At 40.5% G+C, this 27819-nt stretch overlaps 1 pseudogene; it reads right to left on the bottom strand.

The window, feature by feature from the left end:
* Positions 1–3264: 3264 nt before the first annotated feature.
* On the bottom strand, positions 3265–27794 carry LOC118591911 (annotated as a pseudogene).
* Between the last annotated feature and the right edge of the window lie 25 nt (positions 27795–27819).

Genomic DNA, 27819 nt, shown 5'->3' on the forward strand with positions numbered 1-27819 from the left:
GATCCCCTTGCTCCACATCCTCTCCTGCATAAGCTGTCTTCTGTGTTTTTGATCTTAGCCATTCTGACAGGTGTAAGGTGGTATCTCAGAGTCATTTTGATTTGCATTTCCTGGATAATTAGGGGTGTTGAGCAATTCCTTAAATGTCTTTCAGCCATTTGAACTTCCTCTGCTGAGAATTCTCTGTTTAGTTTTATAGCCCATTTCTTAATTTGACTGTTGGACATTTTGATGTCTAGTTTCTTGAGTTCTTTATATATTCTGGATATCAGCCCTCTGTCAGATGTGGGGTTGGTGAAGACCTTTGCCCATTCTGTAGGCTGTTGCTTTGTCTTGTTGACCATGTCCTTTGCTCTACAAAAGCTTCTCAGTTTCAATAGGTCCCATTGATTGATTGTTTCTCTCAGTGTCTGTGCTACTGGTGTTATATTTAGAAAGTGATCTCTGGTGCCAATGTGTTCAAAAATACTTCCTACTTTCTCTTCTATCAGGTTCAGAGTAACTGGATTTATGTTGAGGTCTTTGATCCACTTGGACTTAAGTTTTGTGCATGGTGACAGATATGGATCTATTTGCAGCCTTCTACACATCTTTCTCTGGTATCTTGCATGGTGTGAATGGTGTGTGCGGAGATCCCCACTGCCTGTAATATATTGTATTTATCTCATGAAAACATCCTGTTCTACTGGGCATTTTAACCTGTGAATTATTATGAAGATGATGCTTACCTAATCTGTACTGTCTAATTGATAATAATAATGTTAGTTTATGCAGAGTTTTGATGAATAAAAACAAATACAAGAAAATATTACACTGCTAGGGCCCATGCATTTCACCTAAGGAGCTGCATAGATCACAGTTCAGGTTAATGATTAAGGAAACTATTGAATCCCCAGAAGCCAGGCTAGTTCTAATTCTCTTACCTCTGAACATTGGAGTCACAGGTTTTGGAGTCACATCATTAGCTAAAACAAAGCCTTAAAATAACTTCAGGTTGGATCCAGGTATTTTGATTAGAGCTTTAAGATGAAAAACTCCAGAAAACAATCTAAAGTTTAGAAGGACACATAGCTGAGTTATAAATTCATTGGCTTTGGGTCAAAAATACAAAGCAGGCCTGATTGTTACTAGCTGACATACTTTCCTTGCTAGGTTTAGTTGGTGATCAAAGGTGATGATTAATTCCTTGTGCCAATTTTTGCCCTCAACCTCCGGATATAAGAAACTGTTGATGAATGTGTATACACCCCAAATATTTAAATTAGAGCTGACTGATTCTTTTTCATTTATAAAAGTTTAGATTTGTGATTCTTTTAAGATTATTTATAAGATTACCTTTTAAGATAAGTAATAAAGTATTGGCCCTTTCTTTGTAACTGCAAAATGTAGCCTGTCATCAAAAGACCTGACTGAGAAAAATATCTTGCTTGCCTACACAGTTAATCTATAAAAAGTTATTTGAGTATGAATGCATATAGATTCTTGGGATAATTTGTTTTTAGCTATAGTATTTAAAATGTTTAATCATGTAAGGGATATGGAAAACATGCTGTCTTTTACTGTTTTGTATTCATTGTAATCATTCACTTAAACAGAATGTAACCACATTGTAATCTTTATATTGCCTGAAAGATTTTGCTGCTGTTTATAAGCTGTAAGAAAAAGAATAAAGATAGAGTTAAATGTGCTGGAAGGAAAACATCAAGAATGAGAAAGTTAGAAGGAACTAGATGGGAAATATCAAGAATATAGGTAGAGTTAGAAGGAAATCATAAAGAATGAGAGAAGGAAATCACCAGGCTGGGGGATGGGCTGGTGTGGAAGGCTTGGGGGAATGGGAAGAGGGATGAGGGGGGATCTGTGTTGGTATGTAAAATGAATAAAAAATTTCTTAATGAAAAAAGAAAAAAAAGATAGAACTAAATGAGCTAGAAGGAAAACCATCAAGAATGATGTTTGTCTTTTCCTCCATTTCTTTAAGGGAATTTTTAATTAACTATTTAAGGGTCTCTATCATCCTCATGAATTTAATTTTAAGGTCATTTTCTTCTGCTTCATTTGTGTTAGGATATTCAGGCCTTGCTATTGCAGAACCACTAGGATCTGGTGGTGCCATATTACTCTTTATGTTGTTGAATGTATTTTACACTGCCATCTACCCAACTGAGTTTGGGGTAATTATAGGTACAGGTGTTGTACCTCCCCCAATATCTTCCTCCAATATGTGCAGGTGGATCCTGTGCCTCCAGGGGGCCTCTGATGCCTCTGGTGGTGGAGTGGCCTGGTCATAGTCATCTTGCCTGCTGACCAACTATTGTATCTCTTCCTATAATTGATGTGGAAATCAAGGAAAAGACAAACAAAAGATAAGAAGAAATCAATAAATCCCTTAAAGAAATCCAGGGGAAGGAAATAGGTGAAGGAAACTGCTCAAGACTTTTAAACTGAAATAGAGGCAATAAAGAAAACACAAACCAAGCCGGGTGGTGGTGGTGCACACCTTTAATCCCAGCACTCGGGAGGCAGAGGCAGGTGGATCTCTGTGAGTTTGAGGCCAGACTGGGCTACCAAGTGAGTTCCAGGAAAGCAGGAAAGGTGCAAAGCTACATAGAGAAACCCTGTCTCAAAAAACCAAAAAAAAAAAAAAAAAAAAAAAAAAAAAACAAACCAAGGGAATTCTGGAAATAGAAAATCTGGGTAAACCAACAGAAACCACAGATGCAATCATAATCAACAAAATACAAGAGATGGAAGAGAGAAGCTCAGGTGCTGAAGATAGGATAGAGGAAATAGATTCATCAGTCAAAGAAAATTGCAAATCCAACAGATTAACAAAAAACATCCAGGAAATCTGGGACACTGAAAAAGGCCCAACCTAAGATTAATAGGGATGGAAGAAGGAGAAGAATTCCAGCTCAAATGCAAAGAAAATATATTCAACAAAATTATAGAGGAAAACTTTCTCAACCCAAAGAAAGACACGTCTATGAAGGTACAAGAAGCTTACAGAACACCAAATAAACTGGATTTTGTAGTTTCTCCTTTACTGTGTCCAAAGTTGAATCCTCAAGATCAGCTTAGTACTATAGTCCTGAGATGCCAGCCAGGGCTGCATGTCAAGAGACTGTCTCCACACAAGCAAAATAAAACAACAAGTATGAGAGAGTTAAAGTGAGTTAGAAGGAAGACATCAAGAATGAGAGAAGGAAATCACCAGGAAAATGAAGAATAAAGAATGCAAAAGAAAAAAAAAAAAGAAAAGGTCTAAAGGAAACCACCAAGAAAGTATGTGAGTGTCCTCACAGAATCTCTAGTAAAAACAGTTTCATAAACAGCTTTTTTCGTATTTTGTGAACAAGTCTTGGAGACATTCCTCACACTGAATACCTGTTTTAGATGGCACACAGTGGAGACATGCTTTTCTACTTCAGGCTTGCCACAGTTGTACAAACCAAAACACAATCCCCAAAGAGTAAAGATTCATTCTCTTGTTTTGTCACTTACCTGCTGTGCTGAATATTACAGCTGTAAATATAATACTTGGCAATAACCTCCTGGGTACCAGCTCAGCCAGCAATTTCCCAAGGAAATATGGTGACACTCTGTAGTATCCACTTGTATGCTCATGTCTACAGAGACAAAGATCACATTATATATCCTTAGATTAGTCCAGAAGGTACAGGTGAGATGCTGGCTAAGCTGACTTCTACCACCACAGGGAGCCTAACAGGACAGTGTTCCCTATGCTCAGGCTGACTTCCATTTACATCCCCACCTTAGGGACCAAGATGTCCCTTAGGGTGTCTCTAGACTATCAACCTTATGACATTCTCATTAGGATTCTCCCCATTAGAGAACTATCCCATGTTTTTTCAACTCTGGCCACACAACAGCTCCTCCAGGGAAACAGCCTAATGTGCCCACTCTACTCAGAGTCCCTGAGGATCAGCTCATTCCTACCTGACCTCAGACTTCTCTCCTTCTACTTGTTATGAAGAGGGTGACTCTGTCACTCTGAGGTCACAGTCCAGCTTCAGGACGCTACATCCTTCTCTCCAGCTACTCTCACTTTAGGACAGATGTACTCCTTCAATAATCTCACTTTACAACTGTGAATCTTTACCAGATAACAAACCTGATCCTTTCCCTTAGTGCCCTTCCAAATCCTAAGCTCTTCTCCTCCAATTATCTTCTTTCATTTCTGTTTTTTTTGTTGTTGTTGTTTATTTGTTTGTTTGAGACAGGATCACCAATGCAGGCTGAGAATGACCATCCTCCTGCTTCTACCCTGGCCCCAAGTGCTGGGATTACAGGAATACAGCCAGGCTCAGGATTTTGTGATACCATGAATCTAACACAGGGTTTCAGGCACACAATGCAAGCACTCTACCAACTGAGTGAGGCCCTCAGCTCCTCTCTGAGGACTCCTCTCCTGGGAACGTCCTTGGAGGCAAATCTTGACCATCTTTGAGAGCAGAGTATCCTAAGCATAGGCCCCCAAGAAAAGGTTCTTCCATGTTTGAAAAACACAGGAGATAAACATCCCTTTCATATTCAGCTGCTGTCTGGCTCCAGAGGAGACTCTCATTCTTGTGCAGCTGTACCTCTCCAACCCCAATGTGGGGCTGAACCCACCGCACTTAAGCTCTGTGAAACCCTGACATCCTTCTTTGCGGGGGGTCATGAATTTTCTGTTATTTCTCTGAGTAGCAGACACTTCTGTTCTTGATTTTCCATCCATTTTCAGCTAATATTAGTAATCTCTTTACATACTTCAAAAATCATGACACCACATGATAAACACAAAATTTCATAATTTGTTTATTTTCAACTAAATAAATAGGGAAAAGGGGGAATTACTGGTAAATTCATGAGATAAGATTCTAGGCACAACAATGAATATAATTAACTTGATCATCAGCCCCTGACACCTGCTTCTGGAGCAGGGGTTACTCACAGAAAGCGATTCCTGTCAATTACAAACAGCTCCCCGGCTGACAAACTTATGATACACTCGAATACTGTGAGCAAGAAGAGCAGCTTGGCTCTGCCAGGAGAGAACGGAGGCACAGACAACAAGAAATCCAACATTAGGATGGTTTCTTTCTAATACATCTTATTCTATAGATTAAATAACATTATACAGATCTATTCTTTAAAAAAAAAAAAAAAAAGCAAAGCAGTATTAGAAATATGGCTCAGCAGTAGAGTGCTTATTGCTCTTGCAAAGAAACCATGTTTGGTTGGCAGCACCCTCATGGTGGATCACAACCATCTGTCAGTCGAGTTCAAGGGGAGCCCGTGCTAGCTAGTTTTTTTGTCATATTGACACAAGCTAGGGTTATCTGAATGGAGGGAACCTCAACTGAGAAAATGCCTCCATAAGATCCAGCGGTAATGCATTCTCTTAATTACTGATGGATGGGGAGGGCCCAGCCCATTGTGGGTAGTGTATCCCTGAGCTGGTGGTCCTGAGTTCTCTAAGAAGGAGGCTAAGCAAGCCATGGGGAACAATCCTGTAAGCAGCACCCCCATCCATGGCATATGCAGATTTCTGCCTAGTTTTGAGTTCTGGTCCTGGCTTCGTTCAGTAACGGAATACAATGTAGAGATGTAAGCTGAATAAACCCTTTCCTCCCCAATTTGACCTATGATCATGTGCTTAATCAGAGCAATAGTAATCTGAATTAACATAGGATCCAGTGCCTCCTTCTGACAGCCATATGTCTTAGGGAAAACACATGGTACACAGTCATACATGTAGGCAAACACTCATACACATAAAAATAAAATAAGTATTTAGAAAAAGAAAGATGGAAAATGTAGATCTGTTCTAGTTTTAAAAAGGTCAGGAAGTATGAGTTCCATGAGTTATTTCTTCTGTTTCCACAGCGGTAGCTATTAATTGACGTGTGTCCTCTAAAATTCAACAATTTGATTATGACACTTAATGTAATGACCCTAGAGTGTGTAATATAGAAGTTAACTGGTTTTAGATGAAATCATGAGAGTGGAGCCCCATGATGTCATCTGTGTACTCATCGTGGGAAGAAACGGCAATGCAGTGTCTGCCTCCAGAGGGCTGAGAGAAGGTGGCCAGACAGAAAGAGCCTGGGAGAGAATCCTCACCTCAGACTCTCCCACTGCAGTGTGGAGACTCATTTACTTTTAAATTTACTGAACCTGTGATACTCAGTCATGGCAGCCCAACCCACCACTTCAATTTAACTAACAAAATAGATAATCATCATTCCTAATGTACAAAGGGAGAAACACAAAGATTAATAAAACCCCAAGGAGTTTTCATACTCAGCTGGCTGTGTCGATTTACAGAAGAATAAGAATGAAAACATGAAACAGTGGAGGGAATCTCTACTCAACAGCTTACTACAGACATGGACTGTAGAAACATCTTTAAAGCCTTGACGGTTATCCATAAAATAGGCCAACAACTTCCCGTGTGGGCAGGCCCACAAAGATGCCATGACAGGCTTAGAGGCCCAGACACAGATTCTGGTAGGCAGCAAACACCTGGACCTGAAAAAGCCATAAACTGTCCCCACCCGGTGGGGCCTGCATCTAAGAGGAAATATCTGACATTCCAAACATTCCCTATGTCAGCCAATCAGGGCCTGGAAATCCTCTCACCCCAACCTCTGTGATGATAAAAACCTGCCCTGCCTGTGTTCTGGGCCCTCTGCTCTCACTGCTGTGTCAGACAGAGAACCCTAGCTCCCAGGTTGAAAATAAAGGCTCTTTACTTTTGGGATTTGGTCTTTGTGGTGGTCTTGGGAGTCCCCAAGATCTGGGAATAACACCTGCATGGTTTTCAAAGAGCTCATAAAATGAATTCAGTCATGGTTATTTATGATAATTTGTGTTGGTGTGATAGGGGAGGGTAAGCAGGAGGAGGGGGAAGAAAAGACCCTCTGCAGTTATCTGTTTCCTGGACACACATGTCAGGTTCCTCTAGACAGATGCATGATTGGGTGCTAACAGGCTGCCACATATTACCTTCTCAACTGACAGTCAGAGGTTAGTGACTCTCTTTATCTAGGTACACAGTGGTGGTTGGATATCCAGATCAGAGGAGGGGAACCTTGTTGGAGACTAGGTTTCCTTCTACATTAAAGAAAAATTCCATTTTATAATCTACCAAAGGCCAGATTAAATAAGGAAGGAAAAGAAAAAGACAACCTAAAAATGAGTAAGACTCTGAGAAGAGCAGGAAGAAAGACTTCCAAACTCCTGGACTTGGGAGACAGAGGCATGAGGAATGCTGCAGACTGAGGTCAGCCTGGGCTACATGACAAGTTCTGGGCCTGTCAGGTCACAACTGTGGCCCTGGCTCAAAGGTCCAAACATACAGCAAAGGACCTGAGCACACCATGACCAAACATTGAGTGGAGGAACTGGGCACCCCATGACTAAACATTGAGTGGAGGACCTGGGGTTCTCCTCCTCTCCTAATGAGCCAGACCTGCTTTCAAGTTTCATCTGTCTAACTTTACTAAATGCACAACTTTCTCTTTATCTCCACTCTTCTATCCCCCCCACACACACCCATTCCCTAGAGCTCAGGGCATTTTCCCTCTCTCTGTCTCCAATAAATTGTGCTCAAGTTCCATCTGTACTTACTTTCATATGTTTTTATCAACAAAGCCAAGTACTTAGAAAGGGGACCTAATGACCCTGGCAATACTTAACCTTATATACCACATCTAGTTTCTAATCTGATGTTTTAGATATTGTAACTGTAGATTGACAACCTATAGCTATACATTTAAGGTATAAAACCAACATGATTCATGAACAATTTTGTAAAATAATTATATCAAACAAAATTAGGTGACATCTGTCAGTACAAATATACATCGTTTTAAAAGTAATGCATTAGAAATGTAGTCTCAGAAACTTTAACATGTATATTAATATTTGCTGGATGGAATGTGCTTTACAATCTGTCTCAAATGGGAAAAATCTTACTTCTATTTAACAGATTTTATACTCTTAGCCCATGTGTGTCTCCTCACTCCCCACTGCCCTGGCAAAGTGTACACTGTGCTGCCGGGAGTCATTTGCTTTATAATCCATATGCAAGTGAAATGTTTGTCTTTCTGGATTTGGATTATTTTACTTGACATGATATTCCTCAGATCTTCAATTCTATCCATATTGCTACAGATTCCCATTTTAAAGACAAGTAGCATTCTGAGTTACATTTTCTTTACCATTTATGAATTAGTAGACACTTAAATTCCTTAACTTGGTTACTGTGCACAATGTTCCAATGAACATCAGACTTAATGTGCATTTGGGGTAAATTATTTTAAGTAGGCATATAAGTGTGTAAAGGATAAATGTCTGTTCTAATCATTTCTTTCAATGCCTTCTCCTTAATGTTTGGCTGCCACCCCAACCCTATAATGTTGTTGAGCCAGAGAAGCTCATATGCCACAAAATTCAAACCTGGATCCTAGTTGTACAGTTGGACAAAGTACAAAGGCTTTGCTGGATCCAAACATGAGGAGCATCTCTGGCCTCTTGAACATAACTGATGAAGTAAATATTGACATTGACCCTAAGCTTAATTTAATAGCTTTATTCCAGAGATTATGTTAAGGAAGTGTTTGAATTGTCCTTATTAGGTTTCTGTGGCTGCCCATGAACACCCAGACCAAAAGCAACTTAGGGAGAATGGGATTTATTTGGCTTACATATCTCAGATCACAGTCCATCCCTGAGGAAAGTCAGATAGGAATTCAAGGCAGGATCTTGGAGGGAGGGATGGAAGCTGAGGCCACAGAGAGGCATTCCTTACTGGCTTGCTCCTCATGACTTGCCAGCCTGCTTCCTTATACAACTCAGAACCACCTGCCCAGAGATGGCACTGTTCCCATTGGGCTGGCGCCTCCCACATCCATCATTAATCAAGAAAACGTCCCACAGACTTGCCTACAAGCCAACCTGATAGATAAATTTCTTTACTTGAGGTTCCTTCTTCCCACAATACTCTGGCTGGTGCTAAGTTGACAAAAAATTAATCAGCACACCAACCAAAAGAATTAATAACTAATTGGGACTACTGAAATAAACCACCCCTAAAAGCCACTGTCACATAATCCAGTTTCTTATAAAATACTGGTAGTAGATGAAGTGAAAAATACAAATTAAGAGCATTTCATAATTTCTAAAAAGAATATAAAGAAACAGCTAAGAAAGTTCTTCTTTATGTCTGCATTTTCCAAGAACATTTGCACATCAGGTTTTTTAAAATTTATGTCTGAAAGTTTCCTGTGACAGTATCTACATTGTCTATCTTGTTGTCTATGCTTTGCTGGGTTAAGATGTGCCATCTACACAGGGCACACACAAGCAGATTTGGAAAGCATCCAGACCTTGGCCATCAGGAAGGTGAAAAGAGGACAGATGGAAACAGATGGACCAGTCACCTCACTGCAGACTAACATCTGATCCAGAGGGCAATTCATAGAAGAACTGATTTTTATGTTTTTTTTTTTCTTTAAAATTAATTGGTGTTTTCCACACATCAAAACAGATTGGTGCGGCTGTGGAGCTGGCCCATGCAGTAACAGGTCTGCTATGTAGCTGTGAGGACCTGAGGTCAAATGCCTAGAACACATGTAAAAGTGCCCAGGCACAGTACTTCTCATCTGTAACTCCAGTGATGAAGGGTACAGAGGTGGATGCTTGCAGCTCATTAGCCAGCCAGTCTGGCCAAGTCAATGAGCTCTAGATCCAGTGAGGGGCCTGCCTGGAAAAAGAAAGTGGAGGGTCATCAAGGGAAACCTGGAATCAACCTCTGACCTCCATATGGAGACACATGTGTGCTCACCAACATGCACACACTCACATACACTTGAGAGCACCCCACAAACCTGTACATATAACACCCCCTCTCTCTCAAGAGAGGCTTCCTAAAGTTCTTAATCATCTTTCCTTAATAGTCAAGCCTCTCTGGCCATTAGGATGTACCCTGAGGCTGTCAGTGTCAAGCAGGCAGCCTAGTTGAGCAAACAGTGGTGTGTACACATAAATTACAGTGAAAATTCTGAAAACTGTGACCCTGATGAGTCACTATGTTTGCAACATGCTGTAGTTATTAAAAAGTTTTAACACGAAAGGGTATCTTGAAAGCTACATGATAGCTCAAATTAGACAAGGACCACAAATGTGACATCTATAAGATGAGTCAAGAAAAAACTGAGTCCCATCCTATTGCCCCACGGTCACATTCAAACAAATCAAATATGTCCAAGAAAATTGGCACCAAAGAAACAAAAGAAGAATAAATAATCAAACTAAAACATTTATGTACCGAGGGTATTATCAACAGAATAAAAAGGCAATACACAGAAGGGAAGAAGTGTCTATGTATCATGTATCTGGTTTGGGATTCACATCTCAAAAACAAAGATAACTGTAACTCAATAGCAAGGAAAAATTAAGGGTCAGTGACATGGTTCAGCACATAGGATGACTATGGCCATTATTGATGGCCTTGAGTACACAATCCTGAAACCCATGTGGTGGAGGGATCAACTCTTATAAATTGTCTTCTGACCTCCATCTGCATGCTGTAGGACACATATCCCCACACATATACATACACTAAAGAAATACATAATTTTGGAATGAAAAGGAAACATTCCAATATAAAATGGGAAAATAGGTTCTACAGACACTTCATAAACTATCCAAAGAATTGTGATTTATTTTTCTTAGCTATCTTATTCAAAACAAGAAGAAACATAAGTTTGGGTGAGGATGTGGACATACAGGAACCCTTGTGTTTTGCTGGTGAGGATATAAAATAGTACAGTGAAGTTGGCGACAGGATAGCAGTTCCTAAAACAATTAACCCTGTGGCCTATGATTTGGCAACTATAGATTTCTACTTTGAAGAGCAAAAGTCCAGGGCTCAAACAGATGTATTTGCACACTCAGCAGCATGGTTCATAGCAGCCAAAGGTGAGAACAAACCACATTTCCAGTCATAGATGAATGGGAAGCAACACAGAATACACACACCATGGACAATTATTCTGCCTTACAGAGCCCAAGAAATCCACACACATGCCACACTTTGATGAGCCGGAGGACATCACACCAATGGAAACAAGCCAGCCAAAACAAACAAAAACAAAGTCAAACAACAACAAAACACAGATAATTGTGAGACTCCAATTCAGGGTTCCCACATTAGTCATACTCAATGACAGAAAGTAGAATGGTAGACACCAGGAATCGGGAGTGGGTGGTATATGGAGTCTTCTTTCAGAGCTATTGGATTCCAATTGGGAATATGAAAAATGCCCTACATTTAGAATGTGGTGATGGTCACATAACATGAAGCTACTCCATACACTAAAACTGCTAAAATGTGAATGTGTACTATGTATAGTTTCATACTATCTACACACAAATATATGTAGAAAAGTGAGTTCTTCCACTTAGCCTTCAATGTACCAACACACTCTACCACACGATAAAAAGGTTATTCTGTTCCTGTCATGAATCCTGATTCTAAATGAATTTATATAAACCCTAAAAATGTGACAGCATTTTCTCAAAATCAGGATCCCAATTTGCTTACCTGGTCTGGACTGCAGTACAATCATTTTGTAGGAAATGGAAAGCGATACCCACAAGCACAGCCAGTATGAATATGATCATTGCCTTTCAAAAAGATAATGGGGAAAAGAAATAATTTCCATTATGAGTCAAAAGTATTCCACACATTGTTCATTATTTTAAGATATATGGTTTCCTAATCAGATTTCTCCATTGAGAGAAATATTATACTTTGGCCAGAATCCCTGGAAGAACATAAAACACTCATGTTAACAGACTGCTTGTGTGTTAAACTGAAGATTAAGGTCTCTGCAATCTGAGGCTCTGACAGCACAGACCCTGGGAAAGCTAAGACTTCTCCCAGTGCTCCACCAGGAACAGCCAGTGAAGGGCTCAGTTCAGGTTCTGAAACATGGATGACACAGCGGGAGAGAATGCAGGCGCCTGGGGAGGTCGGGGGACAAACCAAAGTAAGAGACAGTGTTCACCTAAACTGAGATCTCAACACTGGTGCAGCAAACATGTGCAGTTTCTACTTCAAGTGGTTTAAAGAACTCTGGCTCTCTTTACTCTTTAGTTAGAGACAAGTTCACCCAGGCCAGGGGACAGCTCATGGCAGAGCCCTGCACAGCACACACTAGACCTAGTCCTGATCCCCTCAATTGCAAACCAATGACAAAACTGAAGACAACTCACAACCCAGTTCCTAGCCATGGACTTTGTGCTAAGAAGGGGGAGCTGTCCTCCCCTGTGTCACCTCTGGGAAGTCTGTGCCTGTGTGGGAACGAGCACTATTGCTGTCACTAGTGTTCACACAGCGTCCCCTGGGTCACCTGAAGTCCCATTGCCCCTCATCTCTATCACTGTGCTCCATCAACCTCAGCCAGAGCGGCCTGTGCTCAAGTCTCTTCTAAGTGCCAACTCCTCCAGACCCTCATCTACCTCCATCCACTCAGTCTGTGCAGACAGTCACAGGAGCCTGCACTGCTTTGGTTTTGTATTAAAAGGGCTTTAGAAGATGCTTCACTTAACAAAGGAATAAGGATACATAATACTTAAATACATAACTTATTTGAAGGAGTCTATTTATTATTTTTCCGATAACATTTTAAAAGTAGAATATTATGATCTAAGGGAAAGCATCCTTCTGTGTAACCTGATAAATTAGAAACCAAAATCTCTGGGCTTGGAGATAAGGCTCGGCAGTTAAGAGCACTTGCTGCTTTTCAGAGGACCTGGGATTCAGTTCCCAGCACCCAAATGGATCCTAACAACCTTCTGTAACTCTAGTTCCAAAGATCTGATGCCTTCTTCTGACCTCCATGGGTATGCACACGATGTACAAATATCCATGCAGGCAAAACACCCACAGATAGATAGATAGATAGATAGATAGATAGATAGATAGATAGATAGATAGATAGATAGATAGATAGACAGACAATGTAGAAATTTGGTCCTCAATTTCTAGCATTGTTAACACACACACACACACACACACACACACACACACACATACACACACATATACACCTGCATACTTACTTCTTACCTCATGATATCGCCTCACTGTTGAACAGTGAGTAGCCCTATTTGATGAATGTAACTCACTTTTCCCCTATCATATTGAATTCCTTTTACCCCCCCCCCCCAATGGACATAAAAATGCTCTTTTATGACATAAATACCCAAGTAAAAGACCAAAGCGTCTGGGGCAACTGATAGTACAAGTCAAAGGGAAGGAATGTACACACACACACACACACACACACACACACACACACACACACACACACACCGGGAAGGCAGCCGCACTGAAACATGAAAAGGGCAGCACACATGTCAGGAAGTAAGTGCTGTTTCATTACAGCCAGCAACACACGACCTTCCTGTGCTCAACAGAAACTAAATTCTGACAATAACAACTCACTACCAGCAGAACTGAATGTGAGCTCTCACTGGACAGGGACAGGAATATAGGTCCATGGTAGAGTGATTGTCCTCTCATGGCTGAGGCCCCAGGATCAAACACTAACACTGCAGAATCCTCAACATCATGAAATAAATGTAAATGAATAAGTGATGGCCCAGTGAGCTGGAAGAACCACATTTCTGTGTGACATTCATGTTAAAATACAGAAAATCTTAAGGCATGATGGTCCTTGTTACAGAGCTGGTTTAAAGAAAAGTGGAACCTCACTTCCCCCAGCTCCCAGTCAGCTGACAGGGAAGAGCACTGTTCAGTCCAGTCACTATCTGTGTGTGAACTGCACTCTTGGAGTGGCTTCTGCTTTCACGCTGGACTGCAGTAAGGGAACAGCACTCTGCAATGGGCTCATCTCTCAGGCAGTGCCTGCACAGGCTTCCCCAGAGGGGATCGATGGCCCTGTTTCCTCATCCCATGGACTTTCCACATCACTTGTTCGATGCACTGGTGAATTAAACTAGACAGGTGAGAGGAACTCCCAGGTGTGCTGAATTTCTTGTTGCCTTCCTTGAATTAAATTTCCTACTGGGATTAGTCATTATAGTTCCTCTGAATAAAAAATCACCGCTAAAAATATTTTCTGTAGGTAAGAAGTTAATCGTGTTCTACTTGCTTTATTGAATATTTCTATATGCCGAGTGGGAATGAGAAATACGTGGAATGGAGTAGAAGATAAATGTGACCTGAAGTAGACGAAGCAGAAACAAATTGTTCCCACTTGAGTTTTTCACAATACAATTAAAATAATTCATCAGATTACCCGAATTATAGTGATCCATGTAAAATCCTGGAAATTTTTGAATGAACGACAGATAATCCACCTGAACTGATGGCAGAAAGGGGTGACGCACGTGACCTCCTCCAAGGCCGAGCTCCTCCCTGCCCTCTGTTCCCCCAAGAGCGGGTCCAGTTCAGCTCTCATTTCTCTGTGTAAGGAGGACTGGGCATACATGTTGGCTAATTTGTCTGTGACTTGGTGCCATCTCTCAGCAAGCTCTGTATATTTGTCGGCTTTGGGATAAAAATGGATAAAGTCAAGAAACGGTTACACAACAATTTAACTGATTTTTCGGAGACACTTTTCATGAATAACATAAAATATATATATAAGGATTTTGGTTTTTTTTTCTGAGACAGTCTCATGTACCCTTGACTGGCCTCAGTTGCTATGAAGCCAAGGGTGACCTTAAACTTCTCTTGGTCCTTCTGTGTCTGTCTCAGGTGCTGTGATGGCAGGCATGCACTTCACACATGGTTAAGCTGTGCTGGGAACCAAACTCAAGACTTTGTGCGAGTGAGGCAAGCATCTTACCAGCTCACCTTCATTTTCAGCCCACCACATTTTGAGCATAATAAAATTACTCCTGTGTAATTCCTTTACAGATTAGAAAAGTGTTCCTAACTGACCCGACTACTGTCATTATCCATGAATACAGAAAACTGAATGGCCTCTTCACATGTGTATCCCAATTCTTAGCAAAGTCTTCCTTCCCTTATAGATCTAAATATACTTCGTAACATAAACATCTGTTCCCTGCTTTGTGATACATGAGAACATATGTACAAATATGTATGAAAATGTATAAACTGCCAAGTATCTTGTTTTTAAAGTGTTATAAATAAAGCCAGGCATGGTGACATATCCCTGAACTACCTATACTTGGAAAGAGAAACAGAAAGAACACACATTCAAACCTAGTCTGGCTGTATGAGCAAACTCTATGTAAAACAATACAAGAACAATATGAGAAACAGTAAGTACATTTTCTTTTTAACAGAAATTACCTTTGTGACAATATCACATAAATGTTCTTGTATAAATAAAAAATGCTCAGCACTAACTTACAGCAATTGCTATGAATTAATTTTAGGTTAGTTATTAACATAAAAGGTTATATTCTAATGAGACTCATTGGTGGTATTTTAATGAAATCAGTTGAAAATCTGTGACGCTAGAAGATTCACATACCATCATGGCCGTCTTCCTCTGCATCTAATATAGCAGAGAATCCTCCATTAATGATGTCCAAGAAGAAGTCTGCAGGGTTGTTGTGGGAATCATATATGTAACCTACAAAGAAGGCAGGCCAAGAACACAAACCTGAGGACCCTCTTTCAGAGAGTAGGAAATGGAAAGGGAGACAGAATCTAAGACTTCTTCCTCCTCTTGCCCCTCCACACTAATTTAACCTTTCCTATTATATATACACTCACAATATTTCAGCAATCTCTGTTTCACATCCTACTGTATACATGTATGTGTTTATGTTGGTGGTATACATACATATACACATAAACATATGCAATACAGAGACACAGACAGAGTAGACACAGCCTAGACATCGACAAAGACAACTAGACAGACACATAGACTAAACATAGGACTAGACTAGACATAGATATGGTCATAGACAAATCTAGACCTGGACATAGAATAGACCTAGACTAGACATAGACATGACATGGACATAGACTATACACAGATATAGACATAAACTAGACATAGACATAGATATGTGAACTCTTCCTGTGAAAGACTCATTTGAGTTTGGCTTAAATTTTTATTGGACTCCATAGACTCACAAATGTTTGCACATTTTTAAATGGCCAAGATTAATCATAAACAAAGAAAGAGTACTGGAGAGCAAATATTTAAACCTATATTTGTAGTCAAAGAGAATCTTCCATGATTATATTTATATTTCACTAAGATGAAACTGACAGCATGAACCATTACAGAATATGTCACCATCCAATCTGATTCTGAACAAACCAGGTAGATGAAAAGCATCAGTCCACCGAAGCCAGACTTAAGCCACTCTATCCCCCAAGCATTGCCTAAACCTGAAATGAAAAGTTATTAAATAACATCTCCACAGCTCCTCAGAGTTAGATCACACTAGGGGAAAACTGAAAACCACCATGTGTTAAGTGAGCAAGAATAGGATGATGCTGGGCTTTCCAAAGCTGTTCCAGTGACAGATAACTGGGCCTGAGGACAGCATGTTAATTAAGAGAGTCACCACAGCTGGAAGCAGAATAAGATGCTCAGGAAAAATACTGTAACACAGGCATGACACAGGACAGCAGAAAGAAAAGACACCTGACAACAAGCCTGTGCTGCACCACTAACAGAGTCCTGTCACCAAATTAACCAAAGGTATTTAGAATGGATAAACTCACACTTCATCTCACTTGTATTATGAACCTGATAGAGAAACCAAGCTCCAAACTTTTATTGAAAAGATTAGGACTTCTTTTAGTGTGGGACTTCAGTAGTCCTGTGTCCACTGGAGTGTTACTGACAATGTAGTTCCCTGGCAATCTCCTAGACACTAAATCAGAATATCTGGGAGTCAGTGTAAGGATCCATATCATGAACAGGCAGCCCAGGTACCAGCAAGTTAACTCAAGCCTGAGAACCCAACAGAGCAAAGATTACAACTATGATCGTATGCACAGTTCCCTTCAATCACTTACACTTTCTACCTCTTCAGGAATTGGTTTTCATTGTTCTGATAATGTGATCCACATTACTAACCACTTGTTCTCCCTAATAAACACTTCAGCAAGAACCTCATCTCAATAATCACAATATAGGCAGAAGGCAATTCTAATATAATTTTTTCTCTTTCTGTTGATAAGGCTTCGAAGGTCCCACAACAGGCCAAGGGGTCACAGTGTGGAAAAGCTGGGATTTAATGTATTTCCATGATAGGAAAAAATAAGCTGGACTACCATTTCAGGGAGTCATATCTCCTGTTAGGATAAACAATAACCAAAACCAATGTTTAAAACTGCTTTGAAAATATGTTATAAAATCTGGATATGGTAGCATATGTGTCCTGGACTGACCAGCCCAGCTACCACCCAGATAAACATCCAGGGCTTTGAGTTTGCCCAACCTATCATCTACCCCATCTGGGACCTGCTGTAGCACATGTAGGGACTAATGATCCTGCAGAACTATAGCTGCAGGATCTCCATGACTCAGGGTAGCAGCAGGACATCCCAGAGGAGTTTCAGTGGACTTGCATTGATGGTGTACCAGAAGCCAGAGTTCTTGAACCTCACCAACAACTGGTTCCCGTAAAGCTGCTTGGTCAGAAGGGTCTACTCCATGACGAGCTGCAGCTCCCAGTGCCACTAATACAAATGAAGAGGTGATGTAGAGGGGAGAGAGACAGAGAAGTGAAGTGTTTGTTTCTGTTTCTTTTATTCTGTTGTTCTTAATTGTTGCTGTCTTGCTTTTGTATTGTATTGTTTGTTTGTTAATTATTTAATTAATATGTTTATTTTCTTATTTTTATTTCTTTTTAAATTTTCCTTTGGGGGGTGCTATGAGGGTGAAGTGTGGATATGGGGGGCAGACTGGGAGTTGGGTGGGATTGGGGTGTGTGGTGTGAAATTCCCAAAGGATCAACAAAGAATTATGTTTTTATTAAAAGCTGGGTATGGTGACATAGCGGGAATATCCCAGCACTTGGGAGGATCAGGAGTTCAAAGCCCACGTAGGTTACATGAGACCCTGTTTCATTAAGACAAAGAGAAAGAAGAAAAGAGAGAGAGTGGGTGAAAGAGTCAAGGACAGAGAGGGGAGGGAGGGAAAGAACAAAAGGGAGAGAAAGAGCTGGACACACCTTGAACTCCAGCAGGACAGCTGGTCGGTGGAGATGGGATGGGGCAGACTAATGGTATAATAGCCAGCTGTTTTCCCTGACAGACTATTTATAAATCACAGAGGAAAAGCTACAATTGCATATAATATAACCAGCAACCATCAGCATGATTCCATGATCAAGATTCAAGCCAGGCAAGCAAGATGGCTCAGTAGATGATAGCACTTGATGACAAGTCTAAAGACCTGAGTTCCATCCCCAGAAACTACTTGGTGGAAGGAGAAAACCAAGTCCATCAAGTATTCCTGTGACCTGTACATGCATATCATACACATACAATAACTAACTAAATAAATAAATAAATAAATAAATTTTAACAAATTAAAATGATTGGACCACTAGTACGGACGTCCAAGAGTGCTGGAGACCAAGGAGAACACAGCCTATCGGGGCCTGAGTCTGCTCCAGAACCCTGGAGAAACCACACTCAGGATGACCCCATGCAATGCGCTAAGACTAGCCATGGCATGAGACACGGGCATGGAGAGAAGCATTCCATACTGAAAATGACAAGAACTTGATCTTAGAGTATCCTGAAGCAGACAGGAGAGGGGACAGACAGGGAAGGTGGTGACACCTGGGGAGTCTACAGACTAGAAGATGACAAGGCCCCAGGTGTTGACTTCCTCACTGGAAAGATGCAATGGTGGATGATGTTGGTTCTTGGAGGGACAGGCAGGAGTGTTTAAGGTGATGGAACGTGATGTCAGAACAAAACAAAGAACAAGGGGAAGGAAGGACAGACAGAGAGTGCAGTAAAGTTCAACAGCCAGGAGCCCAGGTCATGGGAATGGGACAGTCCTTCTATGGTTCTTGGGGTTATTCAGTCAGTGTGAAACTCTTACTAATTTTTAAAGTGAAACAAAATCTAGCCCTTACACTTTTTCTATAAATGTTTCATCTGCAGACTTCTTTCTGGAGAGAGGGAAATACTACTTCTTTTATTTCATTCTCCCCCTGGTTCAGGATCCAGACCTTAGGAATCATTCCCTCAGCCACCACATCCAGGGCCAGTCCCTGAGATAATTCTATTTATTCCATCTTCCAAGCACCCCAGAACATTCCTTTCCCCCCCCCCCCAAGGAACTCCCACACCTCAGCCTCCTACTGACATCTTTACATCTCCATGATGCAACTGCACAACCTTCTCCATGATGCATGCTCTGCTCTAAACTCAGAAGCCTTCCCACGTTCCCACATCCCCTGTCCTGGAAACCTTAGTCCTTACAGTGGCCCAGGTGGTCCAGGCAATCTACATCCAACCCAACCAACCACCCTTACTACAATTGTAAATGTGGAGGGTTGAATTGTGTCCTTCCAAAGATTCAGTTTTTGAATACTTCACATCTAAGAATGTAGAAAGGGATTATAATTGGAGATAAAGTCTTCTTTAAAAGGTAATTAAGTTTAAATGATAATTCTAGTGTGTCAGGGGCCATTATCATGAACTATTGCAGGCCACAAGATTATGCAGTAAAATCTCAGCTGTTATTTAGAACATCAACCTACTAGAAACATGGGTATTTTGATGGAGGATTAAACCAACTCCCAAGGCATATTGGAATTACTGCCTTTTGAATGAATGGGCTGCTTTCTTACTGCAGATTTGTTGTGTGAAGCCAACACATAGCTCCTTCCCTCCTATTACAACTTTAAGATTTCTTTCCACAGTTTAGCAGTGTATTGATCACTTATTGGATACAATTTCCCCTATGCACTGGTATATTGGATGACTTTCCCCAGTAATGTGTGAAAGTAAGTCATACATACAGTCAAACCTTTGTTCCATTTCCCATTTTATAGATTTAAAGTCTGCTTTCCTGCAATTATCTTTATTGGCAGACAGTTAGTCAGTGTTAGTGTCCAGGCAAAAGGATCTCATCTGAGACATTCACAGATGCCCAAGGATATAGAATTACAACATGTCTGAATTTGCTGATTCACAACCCTTCGATAGTTGGCAACAAGCATGCTCTGAACTTACCCCGCCAGTGGATAGGAAAGTGCTGCCTTGAGCTAACCCCGCACTAATCTTAAACAAGTTCTTAACTCCTTACACTTACTTTCACCTTGGTTTACTGAGTAGCTTATTATCTAGCCACACTTAGGAATGTAGTAATATACTCGAATTCCCTCTTCCCTCCCTAGACTTTCTATTGGTTTAAGACATCTCTCCCTTTCATTTGACCCCATTCCCTTTAAGTGTTCACTGAGGCTTTTACAAGTCATTCCCAACTTGAGTCATAAAGAAAGCCTGACAGTCACAGCCTGGTGCATTTCTCATTGGCCTTTAAGACCCTGAAAGAATTCAAGCCTTATGTCCTTATTTTGGCCAGAGAATTGCTGATTGCATGTGTATATAAACTGAAAACTTTGGAGAACAAAGAGAGAACAGAGAACAAAAAAGAAACATGCCTAGAAAGATCACAGTGTGAGCTGATTCATTTCTTCACCCTAAGATCATTAGATTTTCCTCATTTGTTGTAGCAACTTTTTGTACCCTGAAAAAGGCCTTTAGGGCTGGCACCTATAAGTCCTTATTAATGGTGTGTCCTAATGTAACTGGTGTCCATTTAAGATCAGGGCATAGAGGCCTAAAGAGGAAGGAGACACCATCCACACAGCTCAGTGAAACAGGCCTCAGAAGACACATCAAACATGCTTTGCCTCAGAGCAAATGCATTTTCCCCCCATACAGTGCTCTGTTCAGATCTCACCCACTCACACACAGCTCACTTGTCACATGTCTGAGGGTTATGGGGACATTTATTTAAAGCAGTGCTCCACCTTCACCACTTTCCTTGTGCTCTTGTCTCATTGTTCTTGATGTGTGTTCCTTGTTAATTGAATTTTTCCTCTAATAAAAGAGGAAGAAATTCTGTTGCTTACTTCTGAATCTCCTGCACCAAAAATACACACAAGTGACCACGTATTAAGTGACTAAAACTTAATGTTCCTCAGCACTTACCTTCTCAGGACCGAGATGACATCTGTTGTAGTCTTCAAGTCTAAGCCAGTGGTGGGATCATCCAAGAACATGATGGGATGCTCGGCAACCAGCTCCATTGCTATACTGGTCCTTTTCCTGAGCTCCTTAGATCTAGGCTAGAACACCAATGACCATCATTATCAACAAGAACAACCACAGTTATTGTCATTTGATATACTACACTGTACCAGCAATAAAAGATTTTGTCATGTCTTTATCCTGAGGAGCATAGTATGAGCATTTGGGAGAAGAAGGACTTTTCTCTTTTCCAAGTGAGTAGAAAGAGTCTCAGGTCAGACTTGACATAAAGCCCATGCTACTGACAGTTTGTTCTTTATCAAGTCACATGTTCTAGGGTAATGAGTTATTACACTCCAAGACTGGCACAGTGAAATCTCTGTTGAAGGAATGAGGAACGAGGAAGACGGGACAGGAGAAGATGAAGTATCTCTAGTAATTTAGTTTAAATTTAACTTGCTCCCAACACACATATATACACAGGGACACACACAGATACAGATACAACAAACACAAAAAAAAACACACACTACACAACACACACACACACACACCGCCTTTATCAAAAATGTTTCATTGGACCTTTTCAACTTCCTTAAGATTTCATAAATTGACATTATTTATCCTGTACAGCAGTATAGAATTCAAGACTCATGTTTCTAGACAAATCCAAAAGGTTTTAAAGTCTACAGATCACACTGACACAGTCTTGGACCAGTCAATGTCATTGTGTAAGCTGAGAGGAAATAGCAGGTTTTAGGGGAACACAGAAATAGGAACAATTCTTTCTAAACACAATAACCAAAACCATGATCAAGCCCTACTGACAACATACAACAAAGGATGTATAGGGAATGTGGCTGAGTGTGGTCATGACAAGGCTGAGATATAAAGGAATTATTCATTTTGATAGTTAAGAATAGAGTTTATAGGTAAGCAAATGTTCTTATTTTTATAGATGAAAAGTAAGTACTCAGGAGAAATATACTACCTAAGGTTCTTTTAAAATGTTGCAGTGAGAAACAGCTTTAGTGAGTATGCTGTTGTAAACACTCATGGGCCCAGGAGACTGGTATTAGCAGTGTACTATGGTGCTGGCTATACAACAGTCAAACTCTTACAGAAACCACGTATTGCTTCTGCGTTTCTCAAAGCAGGAAAAAGCACTTGCCACACAAGCCTGAAGCTTGAGTTCAATCCCTGGAACTCACATATAAAGCTATAATTGGTGGAATGCCTCTGTAACTCCATCAAGATGTAATTACAGTGAGATGGGAGGTGGATCAGGAGCATCAGGCATGAGTGTAGGGCATCTGTGGAACAAGACAGACCCTGTCTTGCAAACAAGATGGAGGAGAGGAGAGAAAGAACCCTTGTCAAAAGTGTCCTATGACTTCCATGTGTGTGCTATGGCATCAGGCAGGGACACACACACACACACACACACACACACACACACACGCACACACGCACACACGCACACATGCACGCGCACACACACCATTTTTTAAAGCTATCATAAAAAACTATATTAAAATTCTTATAACCTATTACATTTCATAACTTTCAAGAAGTTAATAAATATCTTTATATGCTGTCCCTTAAAAAAATAAGTAAGGAACTTAGGGAAATTACTATTGTTAAAAACAAAACTAAAAAAAAAAAAACTATTGTAAACATAAAACCATGTAAATAAACAGAGCCAAAGCAAACAAAATTCCATCACTCAAGAAAAAATAAAGTATGGCAAATACTAGCTTTCCTATTATTCTTCACAACAAGACCAACATATCATCAATGACTGGAGAAGTATCACGGGGATCAACAGTCAGTACCTTCCTATTCCTCACTGCTCTAAGGTGGAGCCTCCTGCACAGGAGGAAATCCATGAGAATCATACCCTGGGGAGCCCATTTCCATCTACACCACCAAATGTCTGCTCAGCAGACATGTCTATATAATCTTCTCAATGTGCCCTTGTCACGGTGAGAGACAGGATGGTTTGGAGGACACAAGAAGAGGGAAACAACTGTAATGTTGAAAAACTCTTGGCATATAATAAATTAAATGTCTGATCCGGCTCTGTAGACAATGTAATAATAAAAACATTTGGGAATTGAAAACTGTTATAGACCTGACAGGCTGATTTATTTCATTTTGATAGTGAAAAATGGAATTATTAAGATAAGCAAATGTTCTTATTTTTTCATGGATAAAGAAATAAGTATAAAGGGATAGAATACTTCTTTTGAATATGTCAGTAAGAAACCAGCAATCTATTACAGCAGTCAGCTGTGAAGTTCACCACTCATCTATTACCTTTCCTGGTCCTGCACAAGTCTCAACAGGAGGCATCACTGGTCCACTCATTGTTACACATGCCCAAGGTTGTATCTATAAACCCTTACACAGGGTCTGGGAATAAATATTAACAGAAGATAAGGAAATGAGGAGTGAGGAGAAAGTGTATCCTAGTTTTATGGCCAATTGCTAAGATAAAAGGTAAACAAGGAACAAAAGGTTTTATTTTGGCACACAGTTCAAAAGTACAATCAGGAGCTGGAGAGAAAGCTCAGAGGTTAAGAGCACTGACTGCTCTTCCAGAGGTCCTGAGTTCAATTTCCAGCAACCACATGGTGGCTCACAACCATCTGTAATGAGAGTATACATAATGAATAAATAAATCTTTTTTTTTTTTTTTAAAGTACAATCAACCACTGCAGGGAAGTCAAGGCAGGAAGCTGATGTAGCTGGTTACATCCAGTCAAGAGCACAGAGAGGATGAATGCATGCAAGCCTGTCAGTGTTCAACTCACTTTCCACATTCTCATGACACCCAGGACCCAAACCCAAAGAATGATGCTGCCTGGGTGGGCTGGGTCTTTCCACATCGCTTAACTCAATCAAGACAGTCACCTACAGAAATGCCCACAAGCCAACTGACTACAATTCCTCATTGAGACTCTCTTCTAGATGATTCCAGGTGGCTCCAGACTGTGTTGAGGTGACAGTTAACACTAGCCACCACAGACAGGATGGGACAAAAACACAGAAAGGCTACAGAAAATAACAAGCACTGAACAAGTCAGAAGGAAATGCTAAAGAGACCAAGTACAACCCTGGAGGGAATGAATGCAGAGTGAATCACAGAGCCAGAGTCCTCATCCCACGTCATATGTCAGTCCAGAAAACACTCTGAAAGAAGAAAGGGACAAGTCCTCGGGGAGGTGACAATAAACAGAAGAAAGCACTTGTCAGATTCTCCATGAGTCAAGAGTTTAAGGCTGAGGAAGAGGAGGCTCATGTGAGGAAACTTGGAAATGGCCATGTGAGGAACACTTTTCCCTCCTGGATCACATTCCATTCCCAGATTTAACCATGACTAAGAAGGCTTCCCAACACAATTTTCACTCTACATCATGTAGTCAGACACTTTAGCATTAATGCAGAGAACTGCCACCTTGACCACACCTGTTATATGTAACTGCTGACAGAGGGTCAAATAATCCATACAGGGATCTGTCTGTCTGTCTCTGTCTCTGTCTCTCTCTCTGTTTCTGTCTCTCTCTCTCTCTCTCTCTCTCTCTCTCTCTCTCTCTCTCTCTCTCTCTCTGTCTCTCTCTCTCTCTGTCTCTCTGTCTCTCTCTGTCTCTCTCTCTCTCTGAGTCTTTCAAGATTTTTCTTCACATTACCTTGACATTTGCCACTTTATCCAGATGCAGAAGTTCAAGGACCTCATCAATTCGCCTTCTTCTTTCATCTCCTGTTACACTCACTGGGAGTCAAAGAGCTGTTGAGAACTCTACATTGTCTCTCACAGTCACTGTATGCATCAACATGTCACTCTTAAGGTTAAATGGAATTTCACATTTAATCACAAATAGTTATCAGTAATACCATCACTCTAATCTAATATGTATAACCTAGTCACATATACAGCATATCCAATCCAATGGTGTACTTAAAAATATTCTTTCAATTTTACTAATTTCAAGCACAGAGCCTGATGCAATCATTTTCACCTCGTTCCCATTTGCATTCCAAGTAGAGCACAATGATTTTGATGACTGCTACCTGTGGTTGATATCTGGGCTCAGAGAACAGAACAACCACCAGATTAGACATAGAGGCCAGACAGTGGTGGCACATACCCTTAATCCTATCACTCAGGAGGCAGAGATCCACATGGATCTCTGTGAGTTCAAGGCCATATGGGGAACAGAGCCAGGCATTGTGGCACACACTTTTAATCCAAACACTTGAGATCTCATGTCTTTGCTTGGGAAGGACATACACCTTTAATCCCAGGAAGTGATGGCAGGAAGCAGAAAGGTACAGAAGACATGAGGACCAGGGACTAGAGGCTTTTAAGCAGCAGTTCAACTGAGACCCTCAGGGGTGAGGACTCAGAGGCTTTCAGTCTGAGGATTCCTGGAAACAAGATCGGCTGAGGACGTGGTGAGGTGAGGTTGGCTATGGCTTGTTCTGCTTCTCTGATTTTTCAGTTTTACCCCAATATCTGGCTCCATTTTTTCTTTTATTATTATTATAAGACCTTTTAAGATTTGTGTTATAGTTACCTGCAATTATTTAAAGAAAACATCTTCTATGAAGTGGAAAAAAATGAAGGAATGGCAAAAATCGTACATTAGTCCTTTGTAGAATTAAATTACATCTGAAATTATGAACACTATGTTGCAGATGTCATATGCCAATGCCTCTCCATCTTATTTAATATTGCCATCCTCAGGCTAATGAGTCATCAGAAAAGCTGGTGTACAGAAAATTGGGCCAATAAATGTGTCATATAATTACTCGGAAACACACAAATCTATAAGCTGGGCATCTAACCATACAGAAGCAGGGGAACTCTAAAATTACAAACCCACCAACACTTACTTGTGGTACATAACCAGAAGCACATTTGAAATTAGCAGGTCGAGGTTTCCCATTTATCAAAATATATAAATCTCCTGATAATCCATGTGGATCTTTCCTTGCAGCTAAGACATCCAGTAACCTACAAAGGGTTATATATGTTTTGTAGTTTATTTTCTTCCTTCAATAAATACATTTTGGCTACTCAGAATAAAAAAATTTGCATATAAAGTAAGACAGAGAATTGAGCAGTGAACCAGTCAAACGAAGTTTTACTGAGATCACACACACACACACACACACACACACACACACACGCACGCACACACATTCCTTTCTGTTCAATATGTGCTCTAATATAGGCCAGAATTATGAATGCAAGAATGATTCACGTGACTGCTCCTACCTGACCTTGGGGACTCAAACAGGTAATGTGCCTGTTCAGTTATGAGAGTGCATGTGCATACAGACACATACACAATTCCTTCATATATTCAATTTTCTTGGTATTAAATTTTCAATATTTCCTCATCATATGTTGATTTTAATAGAGTGTCTTTGATATTATGTTTTCATCCCTAATTTTATTGAATTAAACTCATGTCTCAGGAATGGTTTGCCTGTGTATGTAATATGTCTAAGGGATTGTCCAGCTTGTTTGTGTTTTCAAAGAACCAATTTTTGTGTCATTAATCCAGTAAGCTGTTCTTGTAGTCTCCATCTTATTACTTTTACTGTGATCATGAACCTACCTGTATGTATGATAAGCTGAGGCTGAGGGGTGTTTCAAGGTGTGAACACATACACACACATAAATAGATATATACACTGAACACACACAAACACACACACAGCTTGTTGATAATAGACAACTTGTTGAAAAGTTATAAAATATACCAATATCTTTAGCTCATGCACATACTTGATATTAGATAGTCTTTCTTTCACCTCTGTTGTTTTACGAAATGGAAAACCACTCTGCACTGTCTCTCAATAGCTGATGTTATGAAAACTCAACACAGCCTCCCCAGTCAATGTGCTCAGGTCACTGGTGTCCATTCCAGGAAGGTCACTGGGATTTCTTTCTATCATTGGGATTGCAACAGGATCATTATTGGAAGACATCTCCAGAGGTTCTTCCCTCCTGTAGATGGAATAGCAATAGTGACTTGGTGGTCCACACAAACAACATAATTACACAGCACAGCTCACTTCAGGATTGTTTTAAAATGCAGTCATAGGCACATTCCTTCCTGATGAACATATCACTGTGATTACCTAGGACCCAATGAGAAGAAGAAAGAACTGAGAACTTAGACTCCCCTTAGATACCCAATTCCTAAGAGACAAATGAGCTCTAATGAGTAGAGTATAAATGTTATTCATAATTCATAAAGGAAGAAGGGGACAGATGAGGGGGCAGATTTGTCTTACTTCAAAAGCACATTGTGATACAATATAAGTTCAGAGGTAGATACATGATGATCATTACCACATGCCATGTATGTGTGTGTGTGTGTGTGTGTGTGTGTGTGTGTGTGTGTGTGTGGTTATGGGGTGTAACATAATAATAAGTTGGCCTTGCACAGCGATCAGGAGAAATTTCTGATATTTCCTGACTTAGACTGTACCTCTGGTCATCAGGCATCTTCATACACCAAGAAGATGAACTG

Source organism: Onychomys torridus, chromosome 10 (assembly GCF_903995425.1).
Source record: "Onychomys torridus chromosome 10, mOncTor1.1, whole genome shotgun sequence".
NCBI classification, from domain to species: domain Eukaryota; kingdom Metazoa; phylum Chordata; class Mammalia; order Rodentia; family Cricetidae; genus Onychomys; species Onychomys torridus.